Source organism: Schistocerca serialis, chromosome 6 (genome assembly GCF_023864345.2).
Source record: "Schistocerca serialis cubense isolate TAMUIC-IGC-003099 chromosome 6, iqSchSeri2.2, whole genome shotgun sequence".
NCBI lineage: Eukaryota > Metazoa > Arthropoda > Insecta > Orthoptera > Acrididae > Schistocerca > Schistocerca serialis.
In genome coordinates this window covers 489,298,944-489,326,812 of record NC_064643.1, presented here as the reverse complement: position 1 = coordinate 489,326,812, position 27,869 = coordinate 489,298,944, and positions in this window count along the sequence as shown.

Sequence of the window (27,869 nt, the reverse complement as noted above, 5' to 3'; positions counted from 1 at the left end):
TGTTTTTTATGTTATTTTGACCAACGCTAATATTGTCAATGAAATAAGTAACCTCGCCTGTGAAATTACTATATCATTTTCCTCAGAGACAGTTATTGTAGCAATCCATTTTAAACCGAACTACCTTATAAAGGACGGACGCCTCTTCTAATACTGTGCTAGGACTAACTACTTACAGTTAGCACATCTCTGTTGAAATGAAGCCAGTACCGTTAACGCATCGGTAAAATTGGCAGCGGAAGGCTTTCTTTAATATATATGATACTGTCGTACTTGACCCTCCATGTTTGCAGTTCATTCCTTTTCCACGTGACAGACGTTTAGTGTAACTGGAAGAATCTCTGAGGTGGGTCATTTCTTTTCCTGAATCTCATTTACCCAAACCAGAAAATACGTAAAGTCGTAAAAAGAGAAAAAAATACAGATATTACAAACATAAATCTATACTTTTTAATACGTGTTTCTCTTCATGAATTTTTCCGCTCATAACAGGGTTACAGAATACCTAAATTCTTATGTTTCACGTCACAATGTATTAATGGAAACGAAACTCAGAACAAATTAATGACTTTCCATTCGAAGCCTTATTTTGTGCTGCAATGTGTCTTACGTTTATCCAGGAATTAGATAATCAAGCTGGAAAATTACGCAGCTATGTTTGCTTGTTTATCCACCTGTTGTTTTAATTATTACAGCTGACACTTTCAATTACCTGTGAGCAAACAGGACTAGTTAATTACGCAGAGTTACATTTACTCTGCATTAATAAATGTTACCGATTCTCGAAGCAACAAAAAATACAGGAGACTGACAACGGCTGTGGCGGTCCAGGGTACTGCCTGCACTGAGGTTGACGGGGGGATCACTCTAACGTCTGGCAGGCAGCGAAAGACTTTCCAAGGGGCCGATAGTAGGGCCTCCCTTGTTCGTTTGACGAACAGGTTTCGGGCGTTATCTGTGGCTGACGATGTTTCGAAGCCGGATGCAGTCATCCACCCCGTTCCAGAGGAAGCTTCTTAGCCGGCAAGGTCTGTATATTCTCAGAGGGTGGGTTTGCTGGTAGTTTGTACCTCCAATGTATTGGTGCCCCTTAGGAACATGGCTACCAAGGAAAGGAAGGAAGCCAGTGTGCACTCCATGTGCATACCGGGGGAAATCATTCCGGTTGTGGAAAGGGTGCTTCTGGGTGCCATGAACAGTGCAGGGTGCAGCCAACTGCAGGTGGTGGCTCATGGCGGTACCAATGACGTGTGTCTCTTTCGATCGGACGAGGTTCTGTCTGGTTTCGGGCGGATAGCGGAAATGGTAGGGACTGCCAGACATGAATGCGAGATTAGGGCAGAGCTCACCATCTGCAGCATCGTCGGTAGAACCGACTGTGGTCCTTTGGGGCAGAGCTGAATGGATGGTCTGAATCAGAGGCACAAGCGGTTCTGTGACCGTGTAGTCTGCAAATTTCTTGACTTGCACCATCGGGTGGTGGGATTCTGGGTTCTACTTAATAGGTCACGAATCCACTACAAACAGGAAGCGGCTACACGAGTGGCGGGGGCTGTGTAAAAGGGACTGGGTTTTTTTTTATTATAGAGGGTCTCAGGAAACCACAGAAAGAGCGTCCGTTTAAAAGTGGTGAGGTATAACACAGTAGGATAGTGCAAGAAACAATCGGTTTTGTAGTTGTAAATTGTCGTAGCTGTGTTGGGAAAGAACCAGAGGTCTAAGCCCTAATAGCACGGAAGCTCAAATAAGTATAGCTACAGAAAACTGGCTAAAGCCGGAAACAAGTGCAGCAGAAATTTTTTCTAACGATCTAACAGTGTTCAGAAGGGATAGATTAGATACAGTTGGTGGTCGAGTATTTACTGTAGTCAGAAATAACTTACCTTGTTGTGAAATTGAAGTAGATAGTTCCTGCTAAATAGTGTGGGTAGAGGTTATACTTGGCAGTCTGACTAAACTATTAATCGGAACGTTTCACCGACCCCCGACTCAGAAGATATAGTTGCTAAACGGTTCAAAGACAACTTTAGTCTCATTTGAAATAGGTACCCGACTCATACAGTTACAGTCGGTGGGGTCTTTACTCTACCGTCGATACGCTGCAAAAGTTATACGTTAAAAGCCGGCGGCAGGCATAAAACGTCATCCGAATTTGTACTGAATGCTTTCTCAGAAAATTATTTTGAATAATTAGTTCATGAGCTCACTCGAAGCATAAGTGGTTGCCAAAGCATACTTGACCTCTTAGCAACAAATAATCCTGGAAAAGGCAGTTGCTACTAGGCTGAATACCGTAATACCTACCACCATCAAAAAGAAACGCAAAGTATATCTATTTAAAACAGCTGATAAAAATGTTCTTAACGCCTTTTTAAGAGACAGTCTTTACTTCTTCCGATCTGATCATGTAAGCGTAGTAAAGATGTGGAATGATTTCAAAGAGATATTATCGACGGCAGTTGAGAGATACATACCATATAAATTAATAAGTGATTGTGCTGAGCACCATGATACACAAAATTTAAAAGAACGCAAAAGCCCCAAGATTAGCAAATTTTTGCAGAAGTTCGAAATATGGCGTGTACTTCAATGCGAGATGCTTTTAATAATTTCCACAACGAAACTCTGTCTCTAAATCTGGCAGAAAACCCGAAGAGATTCTGGTCATAAGTAAAGCAAACCAGTGGCAAGACGCAACCAATACCTTCACTTCGCGATAACAACGATGAAATCACTGATGACAGGGCCACTAAAGCAGAGTTATTAAACACGGTTTCCCAAAGTTCCTTCACCAAAGAAGACCAAGTAAATATTCCTGTATTCCAATCAATAACAAGTGCCAAGATGAGAAACGTAGAAGTAGATACACGCGGTGTAGCAAAGCATCTTAAATCACTTATTAAAGAATAGGTCTCCGGTCCAGACTGTATACCACTCAGGTTCCCTTCAGAGTACGCTGATACAATATTTTGCAATTACATACAACCGCTCGCTCACAGAAAGATCTGTATCTAAAGACTGGAAAATGGCGGAAGTCACACCAGGAGATAAAAGTAATCTACTGATTTACAAGCCCATATCACTAAAGGAGATTTGCAGTAGGGTTTTTATACATTTACTGTGTTCGAACATTATGAAGTACCTGTTCATTGATAGATTCAGAAAATATCGTTGTTGTTAGACACAACTAGCTCTTCATACTCATGATGTAATTAGTGCTCTGGAGGTGGTATTTCAAATTGATTCAGTGTTTATAGATTTCGAGAAGGCTTTCTACACCGTTCCTCACAAGCGTCTTCTAGTCAAACTGCGAGTAATCTGAGTACCAGTCTTACATTGTTTGCAAATGATGCTGTCATTTACCATCTTGTAAAGTCATCAGATGACCAAAACAAATTGCAAATTAATTTAGATAAGATATCTGTATGGTGCTGAAAGTTGCGATTGACCGCGAATAAAGAAAAGTGTGAAGTAATTCACATGAGTAGTAAAAGTAATCCTCAAAATTTCGATTACGAGATAAGTCACAAATCTGAAGGCTGCAAATTCAACGAAATACTTAGAGATCACAAATACAAATAACCTAAATTGGAATGATCACATAGAAAATGCTGTGGTGTAGCAAACCAAAGGTGGCGATTCATTGGCAGATCACTTATAAGGTGCAACAGGTCTGCTAAAGAGACTGCTTACATCACGCTTGTCCGCCTCGTTCTGCAGTATTGATGTGCGGTTTGAGTTCCGCATCTGATGGGACTGACGGATGACATCGAAAAAGTCCAAAGAAGAGCAGCTCGTTTTGTATTATCGCAAAATATGGAAGATAGTGCCACAGACATGACATGTGAACTGGAGTGGCAATCATTGAAACAAAGGCGTTTTTAGTTGCGACGGAACCTTCTCATGAAATTTCAATCGCCAATTTTCTCCTCCGAGTGCGGAAAAATTCTGTTGGCACCCACCTACACACGGAGAAATGTTCATTAGACAAACTAAGAGATATCCGGACACAGAAAAATTTATGTGCTCGTTTTTCCCGCCCGCCGTTCGAAAGTGGATCGGTAGAGAGACAGCTTGAAAGTGGTTCATTGAACCCTCTGCCAGGCGCTTCATTGTGAATAGCAGAGCAATCACGTAGATGTAGTTGGTGATGTGTGTCCTGTTTCCTTTCTGTTACATATCGCAGTATGAGAAGAATTGAAATTTTATTATCTACTGATGTAAACATTGCCGGGCGGTGTGGACGAGCGGTTCTATGCGCTTCAGTCTAGAACCGCGCTACCGCTACGGTCGCTGGTTCGAATCCTGCCTCGGGCATGGATGTGTGTGACGACCTTAGGTTGGTTAGGTTTCAGTAGTTCTAAGTTCTAGGGGACTGATGACCTGAGATGTTAAGTCCTATAGTGCTCAGAGCCATTTGAACCATTTGATGAAAAAATTGTTTACAAACGTTTCTTAGTGACTTGCTGGCTACGAGCTTGCACGTTGTCTGCGCGGTACTGTGATACTCGATGTGAAGAATATTTTTCTGTTATATCGACAGGTGGCCTCTATGCTAGTGGGAGTTTAAATCGCACTCCCTGTTAATTTTGCTCCTATAACAATATGTCAATGGTTTTGTACAATTTCCGCATCCTGGATTGGCATCCTAATACACATCAGTACAATAAAATGTTAAAGCAACGTAAAATGTTCCAGGAGAGATCCCACAAATCAATGTAAGTTTCATTGCACTGTTTAGTTAGTTTTGTTTTGCCTTTAACGTAGTACGCGTTTTTCACCATCGCGCAGGAACTTCCTTAACCGTCGGGGTCTTCTTTTAGCCAATTAGCAACAATGAAACTGTTCCATAAAATTTCGGGCATGAAGCCGCATAAATTCAGCTTCTTCTTCTAATATTTCGGCTGAATACCGTCCAACCATTTTCAGAGTGAGTGGAGGTGATTATCGCTCCAGCACTGGTTCCATCCTTTTATAGTCAAGGACCGGACCACTGTGTATGCGGCCAAAGACACACAAAGCGCCAGAGACGTCGATCGGCGGCAAAGAGGTGAAACATATGCAGGGAAATTGCATCCATTGCCTTGCAATCGATCCACACGGTAATATCGATGAGTCGCGGAGAGCTCCATCGTCGCGAATTCTTTGTCATTTAATTACAGAAATTGCCGGATTCCATGATTTTGAAACCGCGATCTCAATTAATTGAATTCGTCATCAACAGAATTCTTTGGCCGCATACACAGTGGTTCGGTCCCCGGGTTTAAAAGGACGGACCAAGTGCTGGAGCGACACTCACCTCGACTCACCCTGAAGATGGCTGAACGGTATTCAGCCGAAATGTTAGATGAAGAAGCAGAATTTATGCGGCAGCACGCCAGAAACTTTATGGAACAATCTTTACGCCGCGGAAACATGAGAATGCACGAAAATGAAACTACACTACGGGCCATTAAAATTGCTGCACCAAGAAGAAATTCAGATGGTGAACGGGTATTCATTGGACAAATATATTATACTAGAACTGACATATGAGTACATTTTCACGCAATTTGGGTGCATAGATCCTGAGAAATAGGTACCCAGAACAACCACCTCTGGCCGTAATAACGGCCTTGATAAGCCTGGGCATTGAGTCGAAAAGAGCTTGGATGGCGTGTACAAGTACAGCTGCCCATGCAGCTTCAACACGATACCACAGTTCGTAAAGAGTAGTGACTGGCGTATTGTGACGAGCCAGTTGCTCGGCCACCATTGACTAGACGTTTTAAGTTGGTGAGAGATCTGGAGAAAGTGCTGGCCAGGGCAGCAGTCGAACATTTTCTATATCCACAAAGGCCAGTACAGGACCTGCAACATGCGGTCGTGCATTATCCTGCTGAAATGTAGGGTTTCGCAGGGATCGAATGAAGGGTAGAGCCACGGGTCGTAACACATCTGATATGTAACATCCACTGTTCAAAGTGCCATCAATGTGAACAAGAGGTGACCGAGACGTGTAGACAATGGCACCCCGTACCATCACCCCCGGTGATATGGCAGTATGGCGATGACGAATACACGCTTCCAATGTGCGTTCACCGCGATGTCGCCAAACACAGATGCGACCATCAGGATGCTGTAAACAGAACCTGGATTCATCCGAAAAAGGGTGACGTTTTGCCATTCGTGCACCCAGGTTCGTCGTTGGGTACACCATCGCAGGCGCTCCTGTCTGTGATGCAGCGTCAAGAGTAACCGCAGCCATGGTCTCCGAGCTGATAGTCCATGCTGCTGCAAATGTCATCGTACAGATGGTTGTTTTCTTGCAAACGTCCCCATGTGATGACTCAGGGATCGAGACGTTGCTGCACGATCCGTTACAGCCATGCGGATAACATGCCTGTAATCTCGACTGCTAGTGATACGAGGCCGTTGGGATCCAGCACGGTGTTCCGTTTTCTGCTAACAATCATAGGATCTCGACCAACGCGAGCAGCCATGTCACGATACGATAAACCGTAATCGCGATAGGCTACAATCCGACCTTTATCAAAGTCGGAAACGTGATGGTACGCATTTCTCCTCCTTACACGAGGCATCACAACAACATGTCACCAGGAAACGCCGGTCAACTGCTGTTTGTGTATGAGAAATCGGTTGGAAACTTTCCTCATGTCAGCACGTTGTAGGTGTCGCCACCGGCGCCAGCCTAGTGTGAATGCTCTGAAAAGCTAATCATTTGCATACCACAGCATCTTCTTTCTGTCGGCTGAATTTCGCGTCTGTAGCACGTCATCTTCGTGGCGTAATAATTTTAATGGCCAGTAGTGTATTTCATACAAACAAATGTTTACATCATTCGTTGCGAGTTAGCCTCGGTTGCATACAGTGGGAAGAAACAGAGGGCACATGCAATGACAGAAAGCACTCAGACATCTAATAGTGGGCATTAATATGGGGTCTTTCCACCCTTCACATTTATGACGGCTTCAGTTCTGGTGGGGACACTTTCAATGATATGTCCAAATGTCTGTGGGGGAGTATCACCCCATTCTTCCTCAGTTCTAATGTTCTAATGTGTGTGAAATCTTATGGGACTTAACTGCTAAGGTCATCAGTCCCTAAGCTTACACACTACTTAACCTAAATTATCCTAAGGACAAACACACACACACACATGTCCGAGCGAGGACTAGAACCTCCGCCGGGAGCAGCCGCACAGTCCAAGACTGCATCGCCTGAGACCGCACGGCTAATCCCGCGCGGCATCTTCCTCAGTCATCAGCTCGGAACTCTGAAGAGAATAGCTGATTTCGTGAGTGTTACTTTCCACAAACCACTGCGTCAAAGGTGCTTCTTTATGACAGGATGCATTGTCATGTTGATACAGTCATCGTATCCGCTTTGTTCCTCTACTGCACACGGTACACAGTGTAGTAAAATTGTTCTTATCATTCCTAATTTGGCCTTTTCTTAATCGCAATAATGCGTTTCACCCTGGACATGAGACACACCCCCATACTTAATCATACACAACCGTTTGTTCGATGAAAGATCCATATCTAGAACCTGCAAAGTTGCACAGGTCACACCAGTATTCAAGGAAAGTAATAGGAGTAATCCACTAAATTACCGGCCCATTTCACTAGGCGTGAATTACATTCAATGGTGTATGTGAAGACTGTCTGCAAAAAAAAGTTACCAGTAAAGAAGTAATGATTTAAAACGTCAAGCCTGAAGCGAAAATGAACAGCGAAAAAGTAATAAGTGATAACCTTTTCTTCCTTTCATTGCCATGTTGGTTTTGTCAGCGACAAAATGTTTCGTAATGGTTTGAAATTATGAGTCAAAAGATTGTTGCAAGTCTCTTAGTGCTCTCGCTCTCATATACTTGGTGAGTAACATCCAGGTATTTCTCGTGTCATACGCTATATTTAGAGACTAGGAAATCAGATACGTACATTTTTATCGTATGAATGAAATATTTCTTTTTTCGTAATCCGATTTTTATAAAATATGACCTATAAGGTTCTCCTAGGTACGCTGAAGGTACCAGTGAAAACCCAACAAAAGTCCGTTTAGTTGTTTTGGAGATTTGGGTGTCCAGACCGACAGACAGACAAGCAAGAGAATTTCAGTACAACTTTGTCACGTTTTTTATTTTCCGTTATCCAATTTTGATGAACTATAGCCTACACAATGCCCAAACTATACACGTTATCTGGGAAAACCCCATGAAAATTCGTCTGGAAGTTTTGAACAATAGCCGCGCGGGATTAGCCGAGAGGTCTGAGGCGCCGCAGTCATGGACTGTGCGGCTGGTCCCGGCGGAGTTTCGAGTCCTCCCTCGGACGTGAGTGTGTGTTTTTGTCCTTAGGATAATTTAGGTTAAGTAGTGAGTAAGGTTATGGACTGATGACCTTAGCAGTTAAGTCCCATAAGATTTCACACACATTTCAACATTTTTTTTTAACAATAGCGTATCCAATGACAAACTGACAGGCACAACCGTTTTACAGCTTTTTTGTCAAAAATGTGAGGGTTGTAAACAACATTTATTGACGCAACTGTAGCTGCCTAGCTGAACAGCTTTTACAAATATTGTAGTTCTGACTGTGTGTTTATCCATACATGTAAAAATATATGTACGTATGTGAGTACGTACTTACATTCCACATCCCCTACTAAACACTGGACGAATTTTAAGCAAACTTGTTATATATACCACTTACTGTTTTGGAAGAATCGCTGTGCAGGTAAGAACCACCTACTAACGAAAAGAGTGGTGACGAGAAAGGAGTGTAGCCCGCGATGCTCGAATACCTAGACATAATTCATGCATTATTTAAGCGTAAGAGCATTTAGTGACTGCAGACAATATTCTCATACACTCCTGAATGTATCAGAATAATCATATCATTGTGCTACACATAGTCATGAGATAAGGTGTCATGAACATTGAGATGCGTGAAAAACTGTCACATTGTTTATTATCTCCTGGCTACTAACTCTACCGCAACGTATTTCGTGGACAGTATCCACATATACATCTGGATGTACCTACAAAATTTTATTATTTTACGCCATAAAGTTCCCTATATATGACGTCATAAACACTGAGCTGCGTGAAAACGATACCTCAGGGCGGAATTCTCTAGAGATTAACTCCTGCATCGAATCCGATGGAATTTGGCACTCGTACCACTTTGCTCATACTACTTACTATCCGAAAATAAATACTGTTGCGCCAAGAACCAGCAGTCATCTCTTGGGATAGGGATGGTAATGGGGAATGAGGAGGGGGGGGGGTGAGAGGAGGTGGAGGAGAAATGAAGACATCGGCACAGATAGAGAGAGGTAGAGACAGACAGGGAGGAGAAAGGAAGACATCGGCACAGGTAGAGAGAGGAAGAGATAGACAGAGAGGTTAAGGGGAAAGTGGATGGAAATGGAAGAGGAGGAGATGGATAGAAAAAGGAGATCAAGAGGATGGACTGAGAAACGGGAAAGGAGGAAACGGATAGAGAGAGAGGGAACGAGGACATGGATAAATGGGAAGGAGGAGGAGTAGGTGGACTAATAGACGATTGGAATAAATAAATACCCCGGGCAACATCAGGAACTGAGATAGTTCGTATCATTACATCTTATCCTTGATGTAACAAAATCTGTGATTGAAAATGATCTCTGACAGAAACCGGTCGGGTAATAAAGAATATACTGAACAGCAGCTCATGGTATTACATAACGTTATTTCCGTAGCAAAATAATCTTGTTTTCTACGGAAATATTCTCGTTAGTATATTGAGCAAGCATAGAAGGAAACAAAGAAAGAAATTTCTCAAAGAAGTGAAATTTCATGGAGAAGAATAAAACTTCGAGTTTTTTGCGACAACACTGCACATATTTCAGAGTCAGCAAAGCAACTTGAAAATCAGCTGAACGCAATGAATAGTGCCTCGAAAATAGGTTATACCGTGAAGAACAACAGAAACATCACAAGGTTAATTATGTGTAGCCGATTTAAATCAGGCTATTCTGAAGTAATTGCTTTAGAAAATAAGATACTAGGGGTAGCAGACGAGTTTTGTTACTCTGCGAACAGAACGTAGAAGATATAAAATGCAGACGGGCAACAACAAGAAAAGCATTTCAGTAAGGAGATTCTTGTTAATATCAAATACAAATTTAATTGTTTAGAAGACTTCCTTGAAACCAATAGTTTGGAGTATAGGAAATAGAAACGTGGACGATAAACATTTGAAACAAGCGAAGAACATCTGTGTTACTACAGAAATAATGAAGATTGGATGGTTAAAGCAGATAATTGATGAGGTGCTGCTCAATCGGGTTGGAAGGAAAAGAAATTTCTAGCACAACGAGATGTAAAGATGGTATCGGTTGATAAAACATACCCTGGGGTTCAAGGGATCGGGAGTTCGCTAATGGAGAGACGTGGACGGAGACCGAGAGATGAATACTGTAAACAGTTTGAATTAGCTTTATGTTGCAGAAGTTATGCAAAGAGGAAGCGGCATACATTGTGTAGATTATCACTGAGAAATTTATGAAACCTGTCTTCGCACTGAAGACCACGACAGAATAGTCACTTGCTTTACGATGTAGTGTATCATTTGATAGTGTGGTCTTCCAGACGCTACCTAGGTACTTTGATAGTCCGCATACGTACAGTATCGCGGCCTAAGCCTGTTACCGGTCATTTGGCAAGAACATAAAGGGCTCTACGGTCTAGGCAACGCTTCCACCAACCTCACCAGGTATCCTTCAAAGCATTTAAAGCTCTAGTGAGAAGCTGCCAGATATCATCCTTCTGGCAGGCGCAAATGTCCAATAAACGGGGAGGAAGAAGGCTTGGCGGCAGGAGTTATCTCTAAAGTAAAATACTTCTCCGAAGTTCCCCCTTTTGTCTTCCTTTGGGGAACTCCGGGCAGGCGGGATAAGCGCTACGCACGAGGCGTTTTCCAGACATCGCCCGACACTGCACGAGTTCTGCCCTGTGGCAACTTCGCCGTCCGTACTGTTCCCTTGAGTGCGTAAGCGTAGTCTGTCAACAGCCCTTCACGCAGATAATGGGACGCAGACTTCTCGAACCCGGCGGCGGCACTCAGTAACGAGCAGAAGCTCTTGCTTTTGAGAGGCAGCGCACAAATTATTCTAGGCGTTGTGGAGTACCATCCGTACTGGGACGCTCTGGCGTCAGATGCAAACAGTCGTTAGTGAAAGTGAAAAATCGATTGCGCTAATGTGAATGTAATAGAGAACTCACCTGACACTCTTATCGCTTTTAAAAGTAGAGAAGGACACACGCCAGAGTGTTAACATGATAGCTTTTACTAGCCGTGATCCTATTGTAGATGCTGCGACCTAACCTTTGATGTATCCGGACAACTACAGGAGGGCTAATAATTTAATGTTGTATCTGAACCAGTGAGTATCTTTGCGTTCATCGTATACATCTTGGTTGAAGTATTAGATCACATTCAATTTAGGCTCCAAATCCATCCATTTTTTTATGCCCCTACCACCGAAGAACACCCTCTGTCTAAACATTTTGGAGTGAGTCATCGAGCAGTTGTGTTAGAGCGTGAACTGTGATTTTCTGTTGTGGCAGTTTAGATACTTCGTTATTTTTTTACGTTTTACTTTTATTTTGATTTTGTTGGGACTAAAGCACTATCTTAGCTGAAGGCTGCATTTTTAGGAATGACTACTTTATTCTTTATAGGTTGTGTCTTTTGGCGGACATTACGCTCATATCGGAGCCTTGGACGAGCAGGTGGCAGTTTAGCTTTCAATTATCGATAGTGGTTACGTAATTCGATGTCAACGTTCTGGTGGTATTACTCACACATTTTCAGGGTGGCTGAATCGTATTCGTACTGCATTTACCTTGCCAATGAATTTGTGAGTGTTATGCATGATTTGCTGTTGTATTGTGGCGATGTTGAGTTTGCCGGCCGCGGTGGCCGAGCGGTTCTAGGCGCATCAGTCCGGAACCACGCGACTCCTACGGTCGCAGGTTCGAATCCTGCCTCGGGCATGGATGTGTGTGATGTCCTTAGGTTAGTTAGGTTTAAGTAGTTCTACGTTCTAGTGGAATTATGACCTCCGATGTTGAGTCTCATAGTGCTCAGAGCCATTTGAACCATTTGAACCATTTGATGTTGAGTTTCTCGTAAAGGCCAGTGATTCAGGTCCAATGTGATGCTTTTAAAATTAGTTTTTAGCATTATTTTTGAAGTATTTGCAGTGCCTCCATGTTTTTCTGCCTTTCCAATATAACTTCCCGTTTAATATCTAACAGATCTATTGCGTAATAAGCGAAATAACATGTATGTACATGCAGTGGAAATTTCTTAGGCCTTATGTGTACAAATAGGAAGGACCCAATCGACAACGTCAGTATAGAAACGAGGATTAACGATCATGATGTAATCGAGGATACAAAAGTTATTAAATCGGTCAGGAAGGCTGGGAGAGAGTTTCTGCTAGAAAGAGCAGATAAGCAGTTGCAAGCATCTCACGTAGACGGTGAATGATGTCACTTAGTTCCAGTATGATGGGCGTAGAGAAATTTCGGTGAAGGTTTAAGCAGACTGTTAATCGCGGTCTGGAGAACTATTTGCTTAGTAAGTGGATTAATAACGGAAAAGACCCACCATGGTTTAACAACGAATTTAGGAAAATGCTGAGAAAGCAGAGGCTGTTGACTCTCGGTTCAAAACAGAAAGCGCAAATGACGACAAGGAAAGGTAAGACATTGGGGTGTCCGTGGAGTGATCTATGCGCGAAATATACGGTACCTACCACCGTCATACCTTAGCAAAAAGTCTGGTAGAGAACCCGAGACATCTCTGGTCTAACGTTTCCATCCAGTCACTTATTGACCAGTCTGGTGTGGCAGTTGAAGATAGCAAAACAGAAACCAAAGCCTTAAATTCCGCGTTTAAGAAATCATTAACGGAGGAGAATCGTACAAACATACCATCGTTTGACCATCGAACAGCTTACCCTGTAGGTAAAAAGAATAGAAAAAAACTGAAATAGTGGAAGAAAAAATAATTTGCCAGGTCCGGATGGAATCCCAGTTCAATTTTACAAAAAGTATGCTACGACATTCGCCCCTTACCTAACTTGCATTTTTCGCGGATCTCTCGCCCACCACAAAGTCTCAACCTACTAGATAAAAGCACAGGGGACTCCTGTATATAAGAAAGGCTAAAAAACAGACTCGCAAAATTACAGACCAATATGCGTAACATCAGTCTGGTGCAGAATCCTTGAACGAATTCTCAGTTCGAATACAATAAATGTTCTTGTGGCCGAAAAGGTTACGTCCACGAATCAGGAGGGTTTTAGAAAGCATCGCTCATGCGAAATTCAGCTTGTGATTTTCACACATGATATATTGCGAACTTCGGATAAACGGCAACAGGCAAATTTCATATTTCGAAATTTTCGGAAAGCATTTGAAACGGTGTACCATTGCAGACTATTAGCGAAGGTACGAACATATGGAATAGAGTCCCAGATATGTGTGTGGCTGCAAAACTTTTGAAGTTACAGAACACAATATGTTGTCCTTGACGGCGAGTATTCATCAGAGACAATGGTATCGTCCAGAGTGCCCCAGAGAAGTCTGATAGGACCGCTATTATTCACAACATGCAAAAATATTTGGCGGATAGGGTGTGCAGCAGTCGGTGGTGGTTTGCTTATGGTGATGTGGTTTACTATGAAATGTCGAAGTTGAGTGGCTGTAGGAAGACAGAAAATGACTTCACCAAAATTTCTAGTTGATGTGATGAATAGTAGTTAGCTCTAGAACTAGAAAATGTAAGTTCATGCAGATGGATAGGAAAATCAAACCCCTAGTGTTCGGATAAGTCGTTAATAGCGTCCTGCTTGACACAGTCACGTCGTTTAAATAGCTGGGCGTTATGTGCCGAAAATATATTAAATGGAACAAATATCTGAGGATCGTGTAAAGGAACGCTAATGGTAGACTCCGGTTTATTGGGAAAATTTTGGGAAAGTCTGGTTCATCTGTAAAGGAGACAGCTTAAAGAACGCCAACGCGGCCTATTCTTGACTACCGCTCAATTGTTTCGGATCCGTACCTAGTCTAATTAAAGGAAGACATTGCAGTAATTCAGAGGTAGGCTGCTAGATTGTTTACCGGTAGGTTCTAACAAGAGGCAGGTGTTACGGAGGTGCTTCGGGAACTCAAAGGGGAATTCCGGGAGGAAAATCGACGATTCTATCGAGGTAAAATAATGAGAAAATTCAGAAAACCAACATTTGAATTTGACTGCTGAAAGATTCTACTGCCACCAACATACATTGCACTTAAGGACATCGAAGGTAAGAAACGAGAAATTAAGGACAATACGGAGGCATACAGATAGTCATTTTTCCCTCGCTGTGTTTACGAGTGGAACAGAAAACGAAATGACTAGTACTGGTACAGGGTACCCTCCGTCACACACCGTACGGTGGCTTACGGAGTATGTATGTAAATGTAGATGTAGACTACTGATAGTGAAAATTGCCGCACCAAGAAGGAATGGTCCGAATCAGTCCGAAATCGGAGAATGTGTAGAGCAGTGAAACTACAATAACTGATAAGGTTTTCTGTGTGACGACGTACTTGTAGGACTAGCAACGCCCTCTCTAGTATGACCAGAGAGGTTAGTGTTACAGGAGACTCAGTCTTTAATGAGCAGTTAAACGTAGTGGAAATTTCCGACCAAGTCCTGGTATGCTTCGTCGACGTAAAAGAACGCAATTTCCGCATGTGAGTGCGTTCGGAAAAGGCAGAATCACTGGTGCCTGGGAAATGACTTCGTCATAACGAGGCACTATAGCTCTTACAAGGTACGATGCTACTTAAGCGATGATTGAGAGAAGCCAGAAGTTAGAAGGGGATCGTATTTAGCGAGGAGCCAGTACTGGACAGCACAAAGTGACAATGACGCGTATAAACACCGTCCTGCATACGTGGCAATAATCTGCAGATTACCGCCGTCCACTGTGTTGTCTCGACGTGTGAGCACTACAATAGCTGTGGCTATGTCTGCGTCACAGTTTGACATCGTCTTCTGAGAGCTAAACTGATGGCATGTGTTGTGAATGTAATTTTTTTTCTTTTTTCGAGTCATCATTCTGACTGTTCTGATGCGGCCCGCCACCGGATACCTGTGCCAAACTTTTCATTTCAGTGCAGCATTTACACCCTACGTCCTCGGTTACTTGCTGAATATATTCCAGTCTGCTTCTTCCTCTACAGTTTTTACCCCCTACAGTTTTACCTCCTAAATCCTTATCTTATCGATCCACCTAATTTTCAACATTCTTCTGTAGCATCACGTCTCAAAATTTTCTATTCTTCTCTATTCCGGTTTTTTCACTGTTGGAGTCTCACTGCCATACAACGCTGTGCTCCAAATGCATATTCTCAGAAAATTCTTCCTCAAATTAAGACCTACGTTTGACACTAGTACACTTCTTTTGGCCAGAAATGCCCCTTTTTACTAGTGTTAGCATGCTTCTTATGTCTTCATTGCTTTGTCCGTCATGGGCCATTTTGCTGGCTAGGTAGCAGAATTCGTTAACTTAATCTGCCTCGTTATCACTAATCCTGATGCTAAGTTTCTCATTGTTCTCATTTCTGCTGCTTCTCCTTACTTTCGTCTCTCTTCGATTTAGTCTCAATCCATTTTCTGCAGACATTAGACGGTTCATTCCATTCAACGGGTCCTGTGGTTCTTCTTCACTTTCACTGCGGATAGGAATATCGTCAGCGAATCTTAACACAGATAACGCAGTCTTTAGCACGACGACGGTTCAAACCCGCTTCTCGCCATCCAGATTTAGGTTTCAAGTGATTTCCCTAAATCGCTTCAAGCAAATGCCGGGATGATTCCTTTTAAAGGGCACAGCTGACTTCCTTCCCTTATCCAATGGGACCGGTGACCTCGCTGTTTGATCCTCTCCCCGTAACCAACCAACCTAGCAATCCTGATAACTTTTTGTGTGGTGTCGGTCGCTATCCAGTCTGCCACACTTTCAAATACGATCGCTGCCGGTTACGCAGCACCGTTTCCTACAGCCGCCACCACGTAACGAGGGCGCTGTCACGAACGAAAACCCCGTTGCCAGCGAGATGCTAGCATCCCCTCTCCGGAGGTCCAGCGGTGGGTTTTCTTGAGTTAGAGCTTGAATTCGAACTTGAATTGCGCCTGACTTGTCGCCTATCAAACATATCTGGGATATGATTGATATGGTCCTACTCAAGTCAGGATTTATCGTTGAGTAGGAATGGGAGTGGGAGGACTAGGCTAAGTTCTGTGGGATCGAGCAATACAGGCTCCGACAGAGGTAGCGAGTGGTGCGCTTCATAAGAGGCAACTCTCTCAAACCAAATACGCCCCCAAGGTAGAGGGTACAAAATGACGGTAGGGTGCGGAACATCGGAAGCTAATGTCGGCCCTGCAATGATCATAAATACAAACGTTTCTAGTCCTTCCAAACCTTAAGTCGGAAGAATGTATATAAAAGGATATACCAAAATTATGGTCACTACGCAATCAAACCAACATCCATGGCACAATTCTCCATAATGATAGGTTAATTCTCAGACCTGTTGCGACCAAACACACACACACACACACACACACACACACACACACACACACACACACACACACACGAGATTCAAACAACGTATTTACATGAAACTAGAAAAATGTAATCAACCAAGCAACAAGCCCAGAATACTACAGCTGATGTCCGCAAGCTACCAGGTAAACTCGCTGCAGGTAAGACTATTAAATTCCCGGAATTATTTTACGTTTTAAATATTAACAGACATAGATAAAGGACTACAACAAGATAATCGTTGAAGCAACAAGTAGCAGGTGTTACTGACAACAGTAATACTTAGTCGCCAGAGCTGTTGCGACCCGGCATATACAGACATTAAAAAAAAATGGTTCAAATGGCTCTGAGCACTATGGGACTCAACTGCTGTGGTCATAAGTCCCCTAGAACTTAGAACTACTTAAACCTAACTAACCTAAGGACAGCACACAACACCCAGCCATCACGAGGCAGAGAAAATCCCTGACCCCGCCGGGAATCGAACCCGGGAACCCGGGCGTGGGAAGCGAGAACGCTACCGCACGACCACGAGATGCGGGCAGACATTAAAAATAAGGGAGTTCAAACAACTATGTTATCTTGCTGACAACGCTAGTAATCAGTCGCCAGACCTGCTGCGACTCAACATATACATACATGAAAGCGGCTTAAGCCGCAATATATATATAAAGCAAAACTATGTAATCAACCAAGTCACAAGCACAGAATGCAACTTCTAGTGGCTGTAAAACATTTGGTAATAACAGTATTTTCAACTTACTTTGATTGAACACTCAACGGCGCTCTGTCGATAGGCGCTTCTTGTGGCTTCGTTAAGCAAATTGTGAATCAACGGTGCACGTTACTAACAAAAGGAAATATCAACGGCGCTCTGTCGAAAGTAATCTTGCCATGTTGTTAATAAATTACAACAGTAATTTCAACTGTACCCTCATTGAACACTCGACGGTTTTCTGTCGAAAGTCTCTTCTTGTTGCTTGCCGTTAAACAAATTGTCAATCAACGGTGCACGTTAAGAACTACAGGCATATCAATTGCGCTCTTTCGAAAGCTAGTAATCTTGCCAACAGTATTTAGTAATCACAGAGCAGCGACGTACTTGGTAATAACAGTAATTTCCAATGTACGCTCATAGAACACTCAGCGTCGCTCTGTCGAAAGGCTCCTCTTGTTGCTTGCCGTTCAACAAATTGTCATTCAGCGGTGCACGTTAACAACAAGAAAATTCGGGGAACACTACAAGAAAGCCACGACAGGAATCCGCGAGATGCGAACTTGTAGATCAAGTTGACAATATACAATTTAACGGTGAATACAAACACGCGACCACAGGCAGATTCAAACTGTCAAACGGTGAGCGTCGTAACCGAAACCGCGACGAGGCGTGGCTTCTGACCTCAAAACAGCTCACCGTACGACACAATTCCGCTCGCAAAACGCGGCCTTGCAAGCGGGCCACCTGCCACCAACTGCCCGTACGCTAGTACGTCCTCTCTCTCTGAAAGCCACCAGCGATCGCACGCAAAGCAGTGTGGCCCCCCTGGCGATGCGCCAGAGGAAGGAGGGCACGACTCAATGGTCAGTCGGAAACTTGTTCGATCTGCTCCCCCTACTATCGACACTCTGGGGACGCATCCACAAACAACGTGTTAGTATGTTCTACAGCAGCATATCCAGGACCTGTTTGATTCCATGTCTCGACGTCTCTAGGCACTCCGATTATAGCACATGGCAGTTTGACAGCGTGCTGAATTCTCACGGATAAAGTGCATCTATCGTTCTGTAATTTTCTAATCATTTTCTTGCTTACATTTGGAATAAATTTTCTTCTAATCAGATGTCTCCTTTTTGGTGTTGCACTTTTCACTGACAGTACTGTATTGTAAGTGAATAATAATTCCCTCTTTCGAAGCTCTTTGGCAATATTTCTGTCGACTTACGAATACAGTTCTAGAGATCTCTAATCCAGTCGGAAAACGCCAAAGTCAGGAACAAGTCAAAAGTTGTCATTTGACTTAGTAAAGTTTGGTATTCTACTATTGGCTAAGATACTAAGGAATAAGTTCGTCCTCTGTCATGTCTTGCTAGGCACACACAAGATGAGAATATTTCGTATTTTCCTCAACAGAAGACGTTAATCCCCAGCCAAGCGAATTTAACGATCTCACAGTGCACGCCGTTCGGGTGCCGAGACAGACAAGGCAGCCGGTGGATCGGGTCGAACAGAGCTCGTTCGAGGCGACTCGCGGCGCAGAGGAGGGAACATCGACCCATCGACTCGGCAGTGCGCAGCGCGACCTCCAAACAAGTGGTCGGCAGGAGACATCCGCAAATTAAAACGGGCCGTAATGGCCGCCAGGCGGAGCGGCGCTGCGCTGCGCGGCGTAGAGCTTTGTCCCTCGTCAGCTGCCATCGACAACTGCTGGACACTGGTGCTAGATCTGCCCGCTTCCGTTCTGCCGTCCTCTTCTCCAGACGTCCGACGTCCATTTGTAACAATAGTCGCTACAATCAACTCCTTCTTGCAGTTAAAAACGTGTGGACGCTCGTCTGTAACGAGGACAGCATATTGGCATCCTCGCGAGCAAGGACGAACTGAGACATTTGTCAACAGAGTTTATACCAGAAATAAGCTAAGGTATTCAGATCTTCCTACGAAGAACAAAATTAATATTAAATCTAAACGGTTCCTTGTCGCCGCACGCACCAGTGCTGTGAAAGTAATGCGGCTTCGGCGTCTCATCGATAGTCACCGTGATGTCATCCGCAACGAGAATTATTACTGACCGAAGACAGGCATTGCCTTTACTTTGCTTAAAAAACACCTGAAGTAAACGTTAAGTAACGTATTATGTATGAGGTTACGCCATAGCAATTCCGGTTCCCTGTGTGAAACGAAGGTATAATTAATACTTGTTTTACGTTTTTCTGCTTGAAATTAGGTAATTCCAATTTTAGGCAGATTATCAGCAAAATGTACTTTATCTTGTCCGGAAGACAAACTCTTAGATTAATTTTAAGTTCCAGTTTTACTATATGCGGCCACAGATATGATCATTTCAATGATGCCTTGACTTCGTCGGCCCTCGGCCCTCATGAGGTTATTGGTAAGATTTGACGGAAGCATCCAGAGAACAAAACGGTGCAGCCGCTCATAGGGCTATAGTTACGCAAATACCGCATTATTCTGTCTGCCGCTTTAACGGATATATTATGGGTCATCGGAACCTCATCCCAAACCAAGTGCAGTACTGCATCAGGAACACTGTTTGGTTTTTGGCCATTTTACAAATGAACAGCAAGGTGAGTAATACAGTAGTTTCTTATACATTGAAGAATAAAATTCCGACAAAACAGCTTCTGAACTACAAATGTAGCAATTCGGCTGAAATCGTTCCACTTCATTTGTCGACTACAAGCTAAACGTAGCTCGACCGCTGCGTTTGATGACATATATTGTCATATTTTACCTTCTTCACAGTGTTTTAACTTTTTTACAAAGTTCCACATTTTTGTGTGCTTCAGATTTTTGAATAGGAGTGTATTAGTGCGCCCTACCCATCGATTATCCATTTCATATTTTCCGATAGCAGTCTCTAGTGCGCTTACACACAGGATTTTTTTTTTTTTTTTTGTACCGTCGTCACCACTTCATCTGTGACTCAGTTGCTTTTAGAAATTTTTCGAGCCTTTTCCTACAATGATACACAGCGATTTAGGATCTCCCCGTGGGCCATGAATAAGGTTGCTATCCATCCCGGTGTATCGGGGACGTCACCTTTATGGACCTTCTTGTCCCGACATCCCTACAAGACCCAATTTTGTCTCGATTTTGCAGCGTACCATTACGAGTTCGGCTCAAGTATTGAACTAACACCGTCTGTCGGCACAAATGTAAATGTAACCTCAGTTTTATTTATGACAACAAGTTTATGTTGACAAGGTTGTCGCACACATGGTGTCGGATCTTGCGTATCGTGAATCGACGATGCAAGTACCTTCTAGATCTAGCGCCATCTTTTGAGAAAATACCAGATTTCCCCATTAGTACGGGGCTGCAACTATTTAAGCAGCTCCACGCAGAAAAATCGGTCAGTTCTCACTTGAATAAAGATCTGGTACGACCATTCTTTCTAAACTTAATAGGAACGACGAGCCCAAGTTAGTAATGTTTGAAGTGTTTACTACGGGTACATAAGGAGTGAAGTGTATAGTAACATGAACTTCGATTACTAAAGTATTATTTGCGACTGTTAACCGTCTAATAAACATATCAGAACTTACGAAAGTACCTAAAATGGAAAGAAAAAGACAAATGTTGCTGGTGTTCAGAAAGCCATTTTTATTTACAGAAAACCTACCACCACAGATGCCAGTATTGACAACTCTTCTTGCCACACCCACCAACAAAAAATGGCGTACTTCAGAGCCATGGTGCGGCCGCTGTGGCTGAGTGGTTCTAGACGCTTCAGTCAGGAACCGCGCTGCTGCAACGGTCGCAGGTTCGAATCCTGCCTCGGGCATTGATGTGTATGATGTCCTTAGGTTAGTTAGGTTTAAGTAGTTCTAATTCTAGGGCACTGATGACCCCATATGTTAAGTCCCATAGTGCTTACAACCATTTGAACCATTTGAAGAGCCATAGTACACCGAATTAAGAAAGTACCAATGAGTGACACAGACCAACAAAATGAAATCAATATGATTAAAACAGTTACTCATAATAATGAATATAAACCCATAATAACACAAAAACCCGACGACAAAATTCAAAGAAAAACCACAGATCCACTTGACAGCAATTCTCACAACATGCTCCAAGCCAAATCGGTGTGCCACGGAAGCCAAACCTAAATATGCTGCTCTGCCATATATAGGTCCACTATCATACCAAATAGCAAACTTATTTAAAAAGAAAAATATCACAATCAGCTGTTCCAAAAATGATAAATTACAACAAAAAGTAGTCCATGATGTAAACACCTCCAAGAGCCCCTACAGTAAGTCAGGAATATACAAGCTCAGATGCGTTGCATGCCCAACGTTCTACATTGGACTAACAGGCAGAAGTTTTGAAATTAGATACAAAGAACATATTGACGCTTTAAGGTTTGGAAACTTGAATAAATCTGCATTTGCAGCCCATATTGATGAAGAAAAGAACCATTCAGTGAGAAATATTGAGAGCAACTTCAGAATATTACCCCTAGCTGAAAAGGGAGCCACTATGAATTGGAAGAAATAGGAATACACAAACACACACACAAAAACAGCACCCCAGGCTATATTCTTAATGAACAAAATGGTTCAAATGGCTCTGAGTACTATGGGGCTTAACTTCTGAGGTCATCAGTCCCCCAGAACTTAGAACTACGTAAACCTAACTAACCTAATGACATCACACACATCCATGCCCGAGGCAGGATTCGAACCTGCGACCGTAGCTTAATGAACAAACTGAGCTGGCTAACACCCCCTTTCCTGAAAAATTTCCAAACATTATTTTCCACTCTCCAGAGCAAATAGTATTCCTGCACCTATCTGTAGATCAAGTAGCGAATTCATATGTTACTGATGCTAAATGTAAATAAATAAAGTACTGTCTTACCCATATACACATAATAAAAAATCTTATACGTGGAACATCTTTATAATTAGTGTGGCAGTATTTGCTCTAATGTCTCTCTGTACTGGTGTAAAAGGCGTTCCAGTTACATAAGTGAATATATGATCTTCTTCCAAACATGGAGCATCTTTATAATGTTACGATATATCATAGCATCTTTGACACTCATATGTTTGTAAACACTTCGTATCCATCAAAACATGCAGTGCATGTTAGAAGTCTGTTCTGTGACTAATATGAAGTGCTCAGTGATACAAATTTTCGTGTGCAACGAAAAATGGCTCTGAGCACAATGGAACTCAACTTCTGAGGTCATTAGTCCCCTAGAACTTAGAACTAGTTAAACCTAACCAACCTAAGGACATCACACACATCCATGCCCGAGGCAGGATTCGAACCTGTGACCGTAGCGGTCTCGCGGTTCCAGACTGCAGCGCCTAAAACCGCACGGCCACTTCGGCCGACGTGTGCAACGGTAGGAATGTGGTGGAGATGTATTCAGTGACAAATCTGAAGCGGTCAATTATACAAGTTTGTGTATGGAATTATGGGAATGTGGCGAAAACTGCGAACTCCGTCTGCTGGATTAAAACTACGTAGACAAGTACACCAAACCGGCATTTCACGTGAGTCACACCCCGATGCAAACCTGTAACGCAATCATCTGTGTGACGTGCTTATAATTATGTATTATTTTTATTTTACGACATCTAATCAGTAAAAAATGCACCACATGTTCTAATGAAAGCATGAAAGCCGTCTGACAATGAATTGTAATGATTCGAAGCCGGTAACGGTACCCTTTGAATAAAGGAACTTAAAATAAATTTGTGGCTGGTTACTGTCTCAACACCATCAACATATGTCTTCAAATAACTGCCACGGTCTCCAACCATGTCATCATATGACAAAATTGCATTGGAAAGAAAAAGTGTCGCTTTTCGGATGATTACACAAAATAATGGTCTTTTGTCAAGAAAGAAAGTGCGGATCAGGAGACGTCGTGTGAAATTTGTTGCTGTTTCATCTCAGTAAGTCATGGAGGTAAGTCAAAAGTCAGGCATCACATTACAAAAAAATTCTCGATGGTATCGACGTAATGATTAAAGAAGGTACCCAGTAAGAATTGCTCGTTGCTGCTGCAGAACTGACAGCTTCTTGTAATGTTGTCTAGCACCATCAGTCCTTCAGTTCTCTTGACGGGACCCTAGAACTGAATAGCGCAGTGTATCCTGGCTCCAAAGTCGCCACAAAGCAGTCTACAGCCAGGACAAGTGCTACAGCGATAATTAAAACTATTCTCGCACCACACTCCGTGACCGAAGGGCTAAAACAATTGCAAGAAGTTTCATTTTACGGGACAGGCACCGACACATCGAACCACAAGGGTGAAAAGCTGTTTCCTTTTGTTCTTCAATACTATACCGAAACTGACGGAATCCAGCAGAAGCTGTTGCAGTCTGATTCCCTGAATAGCGGAACATCGGAGACAACTGCAAAGTTTTGTGTAGAGGCTTGAAGACACCTACAAATGCCATTAGATAAATTAATCGCTTTTAGTGGAGACAATACGAATACCAACTTCGGAAGGTTTCAACGGTGCGGCCATCGGAATGTGTTTCACCAAACTAAAGAAACAACGAGGTAAAAATTACTGGAATAAGTTTCGTGAAAAAATTTAATTATTTATCTATGTACACGGTAAGGACAGAGAAGCTGAAAGAGTTCAGTTTATACGTTGATGTCAATCATCACACTCTTCGCCGGCCGGTGTGGCCGTGCGGTTCTAGGCGCTTCAGTCTGGAACCGCGTGACTGTTACGGTCGCAGGTTCGAATCCTGCTTCGGGCATGGATATGTGTGATGTCCTTAGGTTGGTTAGGTTTAAGTAGTTCTCAGTTCTAGGGGCCTGATGACCACAGATGCTAAGTCCCATAGTGCTCAGAGCCATTTGAACCATCACACTCTTCCATCTCACTCGGAAATAAGACGGCTGTAGTCAATGCCCGCAGTAGAGAAAATTCTTTGATATCATTAAAACAGATTTTTTCAGTAGTCTGATCGGTGAAATTACTTCATGTTTCTGCAATCAGTCTTGGCTCTGCCTGAAAAAAATATATAAACCTTGGAGAACAATAAAGTCTCGATAGATGAAATAAGAAAATATATAAATCGACACTTAAAGTTGCCTGAATGAAAGGAAGACTGCCATTTTTATTGACATACAAACCAAGATAAATTTGAACAAATTAAAGAATGGTAACCCTAGCCAAGAAATAATTAATTTGATTTCGAAATTTGAGAAAGAGACAATGGCTTCCTATATCATAGCATTTAATTACTTAGAGAAATGGCCATTTCCTTAAATAAATATCAAGTATTTGATTGGATGACGCTATCTGAAACCGCAGATTGGGTTATGATAGAAAACATTGTTATATGCCTGGCCACAAAATTGTGTGAAGATTTCAGGTGATAATTGTTTTCAGCAACATACGTATCTGAAGAGCTATTTAGAAACTAATCTTGACTCGGAAGAATGAAAGTCTAAACATTCCGTGGAAGAAATGTCGGTTTACTTTCTTCAGGCATCCGAAAATCCTGAACGCAAATGCTAACTGATAAAATAATGCAAGTATTTATTTTCTATTTCCGCACACAACACCACTGTGGACGGAGTATTTTCGCTGATGTTTGACCATTGGACTGATGAAAGAAAGTGACTGCAGCCAGGGACTGTGGAATCAATCTTACAGTGCCAGGTTAGCTACAAGCTGACTTGCATATGTAAAAGAGAAAAATAACTTGCTAATTCTGTAGCAGCAAGTTCCATGTAATTGATTTCTAAATAAAAACCAATTATATTAATTAAATTTTTTACTTCATTCGTAATCCCCCTTCTCATAGTGTCGCGACGAGGTCCCAGCTAGATATGGCAATCCTAGCCGTGGGCAATGTGTTTTACCACAGAGTTATTAAGTCTTTGGACCTTGTTATTATTTGGTATCTATGATGTGATTACATTGAAAATTTGCTCTGATGTGATGCTATTGGTCAACTATAGAAGCAGATACACTGTATGGGTGGGAATCCAGGTTTTTACCATTCAAAGTGTTTGAAAACATGGAGAACCAAAAATACGTGCTTAATTTACAAGAAGTAGTAGTCTTTTTCAATTAAAGGAAAATGCTTGAGTTGTTCCATTGCGATAAATTTTATCTTTAATCTCAGGCCATTTCTCATTACACGTATCGCCATGAAAATGACAGAATTTAGTAATTTTTTACATATGGCATCGGGTCTTAGGTCTTTTCATGTAAGATTCCTTGCTCCTCCATCGAAAGTTCATGGCAGTATCTCCAACTACCCAATGTTATTGCTATGTTCATTTGAATGAAAGGCATCCTCCAAGTGAACACAATTTTCAGCGAGAAATTTCGTTTCACTGAGTCGTATAAATGCCAAACTTTCGATTCATTGTTTACGAATTGATCAACTAAATATTCATTAAGTAACATGCAGTATCTAAGGAAAACATAAAATTTGTTCTGGCACTCCATTATACGATGGCAACAATAATTCAAGGATAAATTTTTTCCATACTGAAACCCTAGTAACCGGATCAAAAACAGGGATATCGACTTAATAGCCATCTTTAATTCGACATATCATCGAGGGAGATTGTGGGCTGTTGTAGGAGTGATGTAACTCTGAATTTCTGCAGAGATTATCGTCGCGACTACGCAGCACGGTTTTGCTTTAGTCGCTTTATTGAAATCACAGATGCTATTTCGCTCGTAGATGACGCATTATAATGACAACTATATTCATAAGTAAACACTCTGTTGGCGTGAATAACTACACTGTAGTCTTGGACGTTAGGAGGAACACTTTCGTCGCAGTTTTAAAAGACTGTATGAATGTGTGCGTACGTATGTTTTTTAAGTATGTGTGTATCTAATTTCACTTCATCCACCCTTTCTCGGAGGATGTTTGGATAACAGCCGATATATTTTTAATCAGCAATAAATAAACATACAGCTATATTTTCGTCTCCAGTTTATTCCAGAAACGACTGGTTTCAGCATCCCATTATGCCATCATCAGGCCATCTGTGATAAGAAAGTAGCTGAGGTTTTACTGAGATGACAAAACCCATGGGATAGCAATATTCACTTATGCAGATGGCGGAAGTATCGAGTGCACAAGGTATAAAAGGGCAGAACATTGGCGGGGCTGTCATTAGTACGCAGGTGATCCATGTGAAAAGGTTTTCGACAAGATTATAGCGCTCGACTGGAATTAAGACTTTGAACGCGGTACGTTAGTTGGAGCTAGACGCATTGGACATTCCGTTTTTAAAATCGTTTGGAAAATCAGTATTCCGAGATCCACAGAGTCAAGAGTGTGCCAAAAATATAATATTTCAGGCATTACCTCCACCACTGTCAACACAGTGCTAGTAGACGAGCATCACTGCATTAAGTAACCGCAGAAATCAGTGTGGAACGTATGACTAGAAAACGGTGGCCTCGTCGGATGAGTCCTGATTACAGTTGGTAAGACCTGATGGTAGGGCTTGAGTGCGGCGCAGACCCCACTAAACCATGCACCCAAGTTGCCAAGAAGGGACTGCGCAATGTGGTGGTAGTTCCATAATGCAGTGGTATATGTTTACGTGCAATGGACAGGGTCCTCTTGTCTAGGTGAACCGTGCGTTTACTGTGAATAGTAATGTTTGGCTACTTGCAGCCATTCATCGACTGCATGTTCCGAAACAACGATGGAATTTGTATTGATGAAAGTGAACCACTTCTTATGGACACAGTTGTTCGTGATTGGTTTGGAGAACATTCTGAACGATTCGAGCGAATGAACAATTATGGGTCGGAATCGAGGTCTCAGTTCGGGCAAAAAATCCTGCAATGGGTCACTTTCGCAATACGGATGGCCTTAAGGCCACAATGACTCAGTACTTCTGCAGGGGACTTCTAATGAGTAGCTGAGTCCATGACATGTCGGGTTGCTGCACCAAGCCGGGCAAAAGGGGGTTCTGACACGGTACTAGGAGGTTCCCAATGATTTTTATCACCTCATTGTATATTGCCAGACAAAATGTCATACGAAAGCGAATTAGTGCCAGCACCTTCGTATTTAATACATCTATATGAGTACGCTCTTGAACGATATGATCGCTCAGATTGTACGCCGAAACTGTTAGCCTCTGGAATAAATTAGAGATAAAAATATAGCTGTTGGTTGTGCATGTACATGCGAAGTGGACTGTCAAGTTGCTATCAGGAAGTTTTATTACTTCGTGTAGCTCTTTGTGTTACAGTATCAGCGATGAAGTAAGTTCCAAAAGTTCACGGTCGTCAGCCCGATGTGAAAGGAAAATGTCTGCCAGATGATACACCTAACCCTTTAGATTAAATCTTGTCATAAAACCACGTTCAACAACTTTCTGACTTTTCTAACGGCAAATATTCTGTTGGCAGTCTTTAGGATTTGGGTGACTTCCAGCAAGAAGCGTATTCAAAAGTTCTGGTAGCGTGAGATTTTCGATATACGTTTACCGT